The sequence below is a fragment of the Callospermophilus lateralis genome, chromosome 5 (assembly GCF_048772815.1).
Source record: "Callospermophilus lateralis isolate mCalLat2 chromosome 5, mCalLat2.hap1, whole genome shotgun sequence".
NCBI classification, from domain to species: domain Eukaryota; kingdom Metazoa; phylum Chordata; class Mammalia; order Rodentia; family Sciuridae; genus Callospermophilus; species Callospermophilus lateralis.
The window spans coordinates 2,709,485-2,719,967 of record NC_135309.1 but is presented as its reverse complement, the minus strand read 5'-3'; the positions used below and the strand labels follow the sequence as shown (position 1 = coordinate 2,719,967).

At 38.0% G+C, this 10,483-nt stretch overlaps 1 pseudogene; it reads right to left on the bottom strand.

The window, feature by feature from the left end:
- Positions 1–7,147: 7,147 nt before the first annotated feature.
- Positions 7,148–7,600, bottom strand: LOC143400061 (dynein regulatory complex protein 8 pseudogene; annotated as a pseudogene).
- Positions 7,601–10,483: the final 2,883 nt, after the last annotated feature.

Here is a 10,483-nt window from a genome sequence, read left to right as displayed (position 1 = left end):
AAGAAGTCCATTATCTTTAAATTCAACCTCACAGAAAGTCTCAGGACATGGGCAAAATGCAAATAATTTCTTATCCAGAATGTAATAGAAATGGCCTCTATTCCAATTTCCAAAAGTAGTCCTCCTTCTCTTTTGAATCTTCATGATCCCAATCTCTGCTGTGCACAGTCTTAAAGGCATTCTGGTCTTCTAAACTTCCACAAGAATCACCAATTAAAGGTCTCCTAAAACATTCTAAACCTTCTCCATCTTGTATCACTAGACTTTCCAAAATTTCTCTCACAAATTCCAAAAAGTTCTAAAAGTTTCTGAATCACATGGTCAGGTAATTCTCAGCCATTGCACCAGGCCCCACTCCCGGTACCAATTTATGCTTTAGTCAGCTTTTTTGCTACTGTCACAAAAAGATCTAAAATGAACAGTTAGAGGAGGAAGAGTTTATTTGGGGATTCACAGTTTCAGATGTCTCAGTCCAGAGATGGCTGAATCCATTTTTTTGGGGGGGCACAGATGAGGCAGAACATCATGGTGGGAGAGTGTGGTGGAGGAAAGTGGCTCAGGATTTCACCAGGAAGGAGAAAGAGAGAGAGGAAGGGAGGGAGGGAGGGAGAGGGAGAGGGAGAGAGAGAAGGGGAGAGAGAGATGCTCTCATAGACAAAATATAAACCCCAAGGGCACTCCCCACTGACCCACCTCTTGCAGCCACACACTACCTGCCTACAGTCACCACTCAGTTAATCTCTATTAGACAACTAACACATTGGTTATATTAAGGCTCATAACCTAATCATTTCACCTCAACTTTTTGCATTGTCTCACAGGAGATTTGGGGAGACACCTCATATCTAAACTTTAATATCCTCTTAGCAAACTTTTCCTGGTCAACCTTATTATACCCTTCCTACAAACACAAAGCTACACAGACACTCAACTGTCCACCAAATACCAATGTTTTCCCTGTCCCTCAGAATAAGAGTCACTGATTTTCGGCTGAGTTCATCCATGTCCTGCTAAAAGTCTACATTCCCTAGCTTTCTCCAGAAGCTGGGTGGGGCATGTGATTGAACTCAGGCCAATAAAACAGATGCAGAAGTATAATCTGGCAACTTCTGGAGCATCTCCTTTGAAAAGTGGGTATATACCCCTCATCTGCAAATCCTGCTGCCTGGAATAGCTGTGTCAACACAGCTCTTAGACTGGATTTTGGCTATCTATTTCCATGTAAGAAAAGGCAAAGGACTTAATGGATCAAAACAACAACATTGTATCATGGCTCATGATTTTGTGATCAGCTGAGCTCCACTGTGTGGTTCTTTTCCATGTGATGTCAGTTGGGGCTATATTCTTCTAGGACCTTAACTGGACAAGAACATCAAAGTGGCTTGTAACTTGGAGCAACCATTGGAGCTACCAACCAGAGAGCCTCAGTTTTCTTCCACAAGACCCCTCAAAGCAAGAGTGGGTTCCAAAGGGCCAGAGGCAGTGCTGTTAATCCTTTTAAGGCCAGAGTTTGGAAGATGTAGAACATCATTTCTACCACATTCCAATGACCAAAACAGTCACCCATAATTATGGGGTTGGAACAGCATATGCATATAGTAAGGAAAGAAACTGTGGGGGCCAACTTGGGAGACAAGCTACCACAGATCATGAGGATGATTGTCACACCCAAGCAATGACAGGGCTGAGAACTCAAAAAGATTCTGTAGTTGCTATGGTGTGCCCTAAACGTCTGTTATGTGAGAGAAAAATGAAATTCCATTTTAGTGACTTCTATTTTTTATTTTCTATTACAATAATCTAAACCAAATCTTAACTAATACACCAAACAACAGCTTACCAACTACTCCCTTGACTTTGCAACCCCATCCAGTCACCACTCACTCTCCTTATTGTTATTCAGTGATGCTTCTTTTCTATCATTCTATCATTATTTTCTTGCCCTCTTTGGGGAGTTTATTCTTTTTAAACTATTCCTTCATCTCTTCCATTACTGCCTTATTCATTCATTTGCTAAACAGTGGTGTTTGAAATTATGGCAATAAATGAGGCAGAGAAAAGTTCCTGACCTCATGGAACTTGTCTCCCAAAGAAAATGTATTGCTGTTGTGCTCTGAAAAGTCACCAATAACCTCTCTCTTGCCTTTTTCCCTCATCTCCCAGCCCCTTCACTTAAGTTTTGCAAACACTATTAATCACTGCCCCCTTGAAAATGCTCTCCCTGGCTCTTTCCTGGATGCTGCATTAGTGTGGAGGTTCCCTTTTCTATAGCCACCCACAGTTTCACCCTATCCCTTCCCTTTTTCTCTTTCTTTCTTTATCTTCTTATTTGGGGACATTTTCCTGTGAGAATTCGTCAAACAAAGGTAGTGACTGAAATCAGGGAGAAGAGGGAAGTTAGGCTCTTTAAAGAGAACACGGGGGCATAGGAAAAAATATAGTTCTGTGTTAGGGAGAGGTAATGGATTCAGTTTCAGTGCAATCAGGTCATTTCTCCAACAGCCAACAAGATAAAAATTTTTAATGCTTGTTTAATGAGTAGCTTTGTGCCATAGGTAAGTTATATCAGTTACATTGATATGGCCTATATCACTTCCAGTGTGGATAACAAACACATTGAGAAAGTTGGATATCTTGATGTCTGTTGGAGACAGCCTAGAGGTCAGAGCCACTACCAGAGTTGGTATTGTATGTCCAAATAACCAAGGATTATGTGGGATATATCCTACATATGAGAAAGAGAGCGCTCTCTGCTCTCTCAAGTAAATTGGGCTGTCCACGGTGTTCTGTAATCCAAATTCACTCAAGCTTGCTTTGCCTATGAAACGAAATAAGCCAAACTATTATTCTCTCCTATAGATGCAAGCTCTCAAGCCCTCTTCAAATGCTTCTACACTCAGGACTCCAAATCATGAAATACTTCTAGGAGTCTACAGAGGGTATTATATTTGTACTCTCAGATGTCACATCCCACTAACTGCAGCAACTACTCTACCTGTCACATCCCCACTGGGCATCACCATCTCACTCTGGGTTCTTCACTGGTTCTTTTGGTGCTTCTATTGATCCATTAGAATCCCTAGTGTTTTGTTGTTGCTTTTTTTTATGCTGAGGGTGGCTCTCAGGGTCTCATGCATGCTGGTAAGAACCACTAGTCCTTAGAATATCATAGTGGTTCAGTGTTCATAAGTAGTTTATTAATGAGGAGGAGGCCAGTAGTTTACCCTGCACTGTATCACTATAGTTTACTTCTGGTTTTCTCACAAACCCCTTATTTGAGTGATAATCACAATAAGCTTCTGTTTGCAGTATGAGTTATTTATTACTATGTAATAAATTATTCCCAAATTTGGTGAGTGAAAGCAACAATAATAATTTTTCATCCTTCACCATTTATGTGGGTTAGAAATCCACACAAGGCCCATTGTGGATGGTTTATCTCTGTTTCATGTTATCTGTATTGTAAGCTGGATAATTCGAACGTAGGGGCTGGATTCATTTGAGGACTCATTTACTTACTCATGTGATGGCTGATATTGGGATTGTCCTAGAACACTCACACTTGGCCTCTCCATGTGACTTGGGATTCCTTGAAACATGGTAACATGTTTCCAAGAGTTAGAATTCCAAAAGAAAATATCAGGTGGAAGCCATACTACCTATTATGTCTTAGTCTTCAAAGTCACACAGTATCACTTCCACCATATTGGATTGACAAGGCAGGTAAAGAGATCTTCCCAGTACACAATTAATAAACATCCTCTGCCTCTCAACAGAGGGATGTCAGTGCCAATATTGTAAAATGAACAGATGAGATGGAACATATATTGGTATACAGACATCTTCAAAAATACAATCTGCCCCATTATCTCTCTGTGGAGTTCAGATACTGTCCAACGGATTCCAAAGCACTAATACATCCTTGCCTTGTGTTATGGTTTATTTTTTATGAGATGTTCCCCCAAAAGCTCATGTGTGAGACCACACAGGAAGATTTAGAGGTAAAAGGATTAGGTAATGAAAGCTTTAACCCGATTAGTGGGTTAATCACCTGATAGGGATTAATTAAATGGTGATTGTAGGCAGGAGGTGTGTGGCTGAAGGAGGTAGGCATTGTGGATGTGCCTTATTTGTGGATGGGGTTTATATTTTGTGAGCTGAGCTTACTTTCTCTCTGCTTCTTAATCTTCATGTCCTCGACCTCTTTCTCTCACCACACTCTTTCACCATGATGTTCTGCCTGATCTCAGTCCCCAAGGAATTGAGTGGGCCATTTATGGACTGAGATCTTTGAAACCATGAACCCCCAAAGAAACTTTATCTACTTAAAATTGTTTTTGTCAGGAGTTTTTGTCACAGCAGAGAAAAAGCTGACTAAAACAATTTGATTCTGTTTCATTCATCTCTGTTACCCAACTTCCACTGCAAGACCTCTTCCTTAGAGATCTCCTTGCCTGAAACAATTTAACTCATGAGAATAGTTGAATATGGATATCATTCCCACGTACTTATTGCAATGTAAACAGGCTATGCTTTCCATTTAGGTATCATACTAGGATTCTGGCAGACAAGATTTTGATCAGTTATAGAACTGAATCCACCCTAATATATACCAAATAGAATATGAATCTACTTCATCATAATTTTTATAAAGTAACAGAAACAAACAAGAATAGGAAAATCCACAGGCAAAGAAAGAATTATAGGTTAAAACAATTCTGGTGAATATAAAAACATTATTAAACCCTAACAATTCAAGCCAGACTGAAAATAATACATAGACAATTCAAAGGAATAAAAATTGAATTAGTTATCTACTGATTGACATTCATAGTATTTCAGACACTTTTGTTGCAAACAATGCTGCTATGAAAAACTTTGTATATAATATAATTTCACAGAAACACCAAATTGTGTCTGTAGCAGAATTTTCATTTGTAATTTTGATAGACATTGCCAAATTTCATCTCTAGGACTTGTTCCAACTTACAATTATATTAGCAATGTGCAAAGGTGTCTATTTCCTCTGGTCTTGCCAACTGAATTTGCTGTCAGAATTCTTAACTTTTTCCAAACTGATATGTGAAAAATGAACTCATCAGAGTGGTTTTGATTTGTGTTTTTTATTGCAGGTGACTCTGAGAACTTTTTCTTTAAGTTCTATTTGTATTTGTATTGAACCTATTTGTTAATAGCTTTGACCATGTTTCTATGAAGCTACTAAACTTTTTTAGTGTTTCTTGGGGCTTAGTATATAATTTTAAAAAGTAAATATGTGAGCAGAGATATTGGTCTTTTGAATTCTAAGTATTTTCTGCTCACTTGTTACTTAATATTGTGACTTTGCTTGATGTGGATTTTTGAATACACAATAGGATACTATGGCCCTGTTTAAAGAAGAAAGAAAATTTACTTATGGTAGTCTGAAAATTTCTCCAAGATATAATATCAAATTTTTAAAAACTAGTGTACCAATAATATATAGAATGTGCTATCTTTAGAGGAAAGAGGGAAACAGTCATATTTGCATGTCCAAGCATAGAGAAACTCTGGGAAGATGAATAAGAAACTAGTGATAATAGTGCTATGGTTTAGTTAAGTGTCCCCCAGGGGCCCATGTGTTAAAGGCTTAATTGCAGTATGGTGGGTGATGGAACCCTTAGGAGGGTCTAATGGAAGGAAATTAGGTTCTTTGGGGCATGCCCTTAAGTGGGTCTATTGGGACCCAATGCCTTCCTGTCTTTCTTTGCCTCCTAGCTGCTATGTGATAAGCAGTTTCATCTCCTACACGCTCCCACTATGATGTGCTGCCTCACTACAGACTCAGAAGCAACAGAGCCAACTGATCATGGACTAAAATCTCTGAAGCCATCAGCTAAAATAGCCCTTCTTATTATTAAGTTTATTATCTCAGGTATTTTATTACAGTGACCCAAAGCCAACTAACAGAAATGGTTAACTAAGAATAGAAAAATAAGATAAGAGAGACCACCCATTCTATCTTTTTATATATTTTAATTTTTAAAACATAGAAATATTTACCTATTTAAGAAAACAAAAATAGCTAAAGCAAATCCTATAATACCTATATCATGTAAGTATGAAGATTAGATGACATTTAAATTTACTACACCTCAGTGGTGTAACCCCAGAAATGTCACTTAATCTCAATGAACTACAGTAGTTTTAGTTTCTTCATCTGCAAAATGGAGTTACAAGAGTTTGTTGTGAAGACTCAGTTAAACAATACATGTACAGTGCTTGGGACTTGATAAGCCCTCAATAAATTTAATTCCCTTCTTACACCACCTCCCCCCAAAATATTTTAAAAACACTACTAAGAACTATTTACTGTGTATTAAAAACTGATGAATAACTTATTATAAGATTTAAATAAATAAAATAAGAACAAAAATTTCATAGATTCTTGAAAGTCTGGTGCTAGAAGTGTTCTCAGAGTTTTGTGTTCCAACACTCTTTCTCAGAGTTTTGTGTTCCAACACTCTTATTCCAAAATAAAATTGAGAGTCTTTCTTTATTCACCCAACTTCATTGGCCAAGGTGGTGGGGATCAACTGGAAACCTAACACATAAGTTCGCCTGTTGATAATCATTAATGACTTGAAGGATGGGCTACAGACTCTTGTCTGGAGTCAAAATCATCACATGCTTTGAAGTAGAAAAGTTTTTAAAAATATTTATAGTGATTTCCTCATAAAATAATTATTAATTACATCCAGTAATTTTATGTTAGCATAAAATCATGGACAGAAAAATTGGATTGTTTATAAGCATCTATTGAAATGCTAGAGAGTTATATTACATATGTGGCCACGTGAAAATTAAAATTTCAGCCTGGTGAAAGACACGCTAAATTTGCCTTTTTTTAGAGAGTTGTAAGAATAGTTTTTAAATAATGAGCACCTTATCAACCTATAGGCCTAGATATGTAAATATATTTGTTTTGAATTGTTATGATTATCTTTAAAAAACAAAATATCTTGCAATGGCTATGTCACAGGGCATTAAATATCAGATATGGAAATTATAAGGTAACATGGGAAGATAACAAAAACAAGAAATTTTTAAAAATTGTTCTTTCACTTAGAAATCATCTGTAGAATGAAGAACACTTCATCTTTGTCTATCACCACATTGTTGTATAGTCCTTGTACAGATTTGTGCCTTGTTTTGGAGCAGGTGCAGACTGTATTTCTTCCATTTCTTCTTGGGGAAAAGGCCTGTCTTTCTCAGTCAGATACTTGATCATTTCTTCTTTAGTAAGAAACCCATGTTTAGCTGGATCTGAAACTTCAGAAGCTCAAAGAAAGGCATCTTCTGGAATTGGTCTGCATCTTCTTTGCACTAGAACTTTGGTCATCACTGGAAGAAACTTATTGACTAGAACATTTCCAGTGGGTCCTTCTGTCTCTGCCATCAGATCATGTAGCTCGCCTTCACTTGACCAGCATCCTAATGACCTGATTTTTGTTCCAGTCTCTTGTATTCATGGTATTATTTGACTCACGGTCAAATACAAATTCCTCTGGCTTTTTTTGTGAAATCCTTCCATAGTGATCTCTTTCCTGTCGTCCACCATTTTATTGCAAAACCTGTAGCCTGGGAGATGTGGATCATTAACCTCGGTCATGGGGTGTTGGGGTTTAAGTGTGCAGAGTTTAGCTCCCTCAGGCCTGACACTTTGCAAGAGCTGTGGTTGTGATTTAGGTCAGCTGAGGCAAACCTCAGTTAGGAGGAGGAAAAGTTCTCTTCCCCTTATTGCAAGTCACAAGTTCTGCATGGTTTGGCCAAGAGGAAGAAGCTTCCTGCATACTTGTCCTGGGAACAGTACATTCTGAAGAGACAAATGCATCCTCAGGGGAGTATATAATGTCTACAAAGAATTTTAGGAGGGTACTTATCAAATAAACAGGAACGATCTGAATTTAGCTCTGTGTACCCGCTGAGGCATGATATTTGGGCAATGTGGATAAAGTGTTATTGAAGAATTGCTTGCTTTGTTAGAAGAAGAATATGAAAGAAACTTGCAAATAAACCTCAGCATGCAGTTGCAATTGCTGCCTTGGCTCTGCATCCCCTGTGTCCCGGTTATTTCATGACCCTTACCCAGGGACCCGAACGCACTAGACATTCACAATGGGGTACTTGCTCTCTTGAGAATTTGAAAAATGAGACCAATTAGGAAACAATGGCAGATGTATGACAGGTATTGTATTAATATACTTAATATCTAACAAACTGTTATGAATCAACAGGAAAAACATGAAAAGTCCAGAAGAAAATGGGGAGATGGTGTATACAAGCATGTCCCAGAAAAATAACTAAACATGTTTAGCCATTCAATAGAAGAAAAGAGTCTCGATCTCATTAAAAATTTAAGAATCACATCCTAAAACAATAAAATCTGTATTTACCTTTTAGATTACTGAAGGTTAAAAAGAGTAATAATATTCCACACCTTGGTTGGAGTGTTGGGAAAGGAGCCCTCTCTTGTACACTATTGCTGTGAATCTGTGATCAGACCCTTCTGGGGGGCGATTGGGAAATTTCTATGAAAAATTCTATGAAATTGTTGACCCAGAAATGCCACTGCCATAAATTTATCTCATAAAAAGACTTGTCCAAAATGCCTAAAGATGTTTGTACAAGATGCACCCTGCAGACGAGTTGAAATATAAAAAACTGGGAACTGAACAAAATAAACCAGTCATTGTTGAGTAGTTTAAAAATACAGGAACGATTGCAGTCACATGGCAGGTACTCCTGTTTTAAAAAGAATGAGATTGCTTTAAATATACTACCTGGAAAAGTGCCATTAAGTGAAGAGCAAGTTGTAACCAGTACACATAGGAGGGTCTTATGTTATGAGGGGGAGGAAGGTCGAGCTATTCAGATTAGGCACAGAAGAATGTCCTACTCAGAATCCTTTTAAAAGTGACAGAACTGGGCAGAAACCCACTTAAGCTAAAAGGCATGTTTTGGCGCATGTCGCTGGGATCTGGGGACTCAGGTGATGTCTGTGGGGTTTTCTCTCCACTGATTCTCCTTCCTCTGGGTTTTGTCCTCGTTGTTTTTCATTCCAAGAAGTCACCTCTTGATGTCACTAAAAAAAATGTATATATATATGGCTACTGGTAAGCTAACTTCAGATCATCCTGTAAAAGCAAGAGACAGAATTTCCTGCTAGTTCTAACAGAACCCCAAGGGAAGACCTTGACCTTTGGGTCCCAAAGCCAGAGAAGGACCAACTTCTTCTCTGGAGGTCAGGTTCATTCTTATTAGTCTGTCAAGTTCCTATTTCCATGTCAGGGAAGAGTTGTGGCACAGAGGACAGATGGCTTCCCAAGGGAAAGAATTTTGGTAAACATCCTGTGTCTACTTCACAGTTTATCACTAATCAATAACTTCAGGAAGTGGGTTTCCCTTGTAATTTTAAAATGCAAGTGGGGGGACTTTATGAAATGAAATTTTAAAAAATTAAAAAATGAAAACCACTTCCAGGAATCTTACTTAAGATTCTGTTTTAATCAGGTGTCTCTTAAGATTTAAAAGAACACACACACACACACACACACACACACACACACACACCACATACAATTTTATTTTTTAATTGATTCTTTTTAATTATATATAACATTAGGTTTCATTTTGACATAATCACAAAAGCATGGACTATAATTCGCTCTGATTCAGTCCTTAGCACTTCCCCTCTTCTCCTTCCCCCTTCTTTCCTCCTTCTTTTGTCAAAATGGTCAAAAAGTGTTCTATATATTTGTTGGTAATGAAGTGGCTGATTTCTTCTGGAAAGATACAGGGAGAGGAATTTTCATTGAATATGCTGATTCAGCCTTTTCTGTGAGGAGACTCAGGTTTTGTGAGCTAAGGGAAGGTCCTGTCTTATGTGAATGCAGTGGTTCTGCAAAGTGCTTGTCTTGGGGCCCCCTCAGGGCAGAAGGACTCCAGGGCAGGGACAGCCTCTCTATTTGGCTGCATCCCTGGGGCCATCTGACAGCTTTTCAGCAGGCTGTTAATGTCCCCAGAATACCTTTTTCTTTTCATTGGGCAGTTGGTCTACTCTCTGATACACTTGCAGTTACACTTGGAATTGCCTTCCAGGACTCTTTGATGCCCTTGGATTGATACACTTGGAATTGTCTTCCAATCCCAGTATAGGCATGTCAATGAGAAACCAGAAAAACCTAATGGTTAAATTCATTAATTTGGATGACGCAAATCCAAAATTTGAGATGAATCAGGATGTGTAATGAAGTTTCTGCATTTATTATCTATGAACCAAAGATTCACTTTGCAAATTATAGAGTAAATAAAATTGTAGAGGAATGGAGGAAGCTACTTTCCAAGCCCTATTGACTATTTCAAAATAGGTAATCAACTGGAAAACCAATGACTAATTATAAAACCCTGGTATCTATTTAATCGGATATTTTTTTTAAAAAAA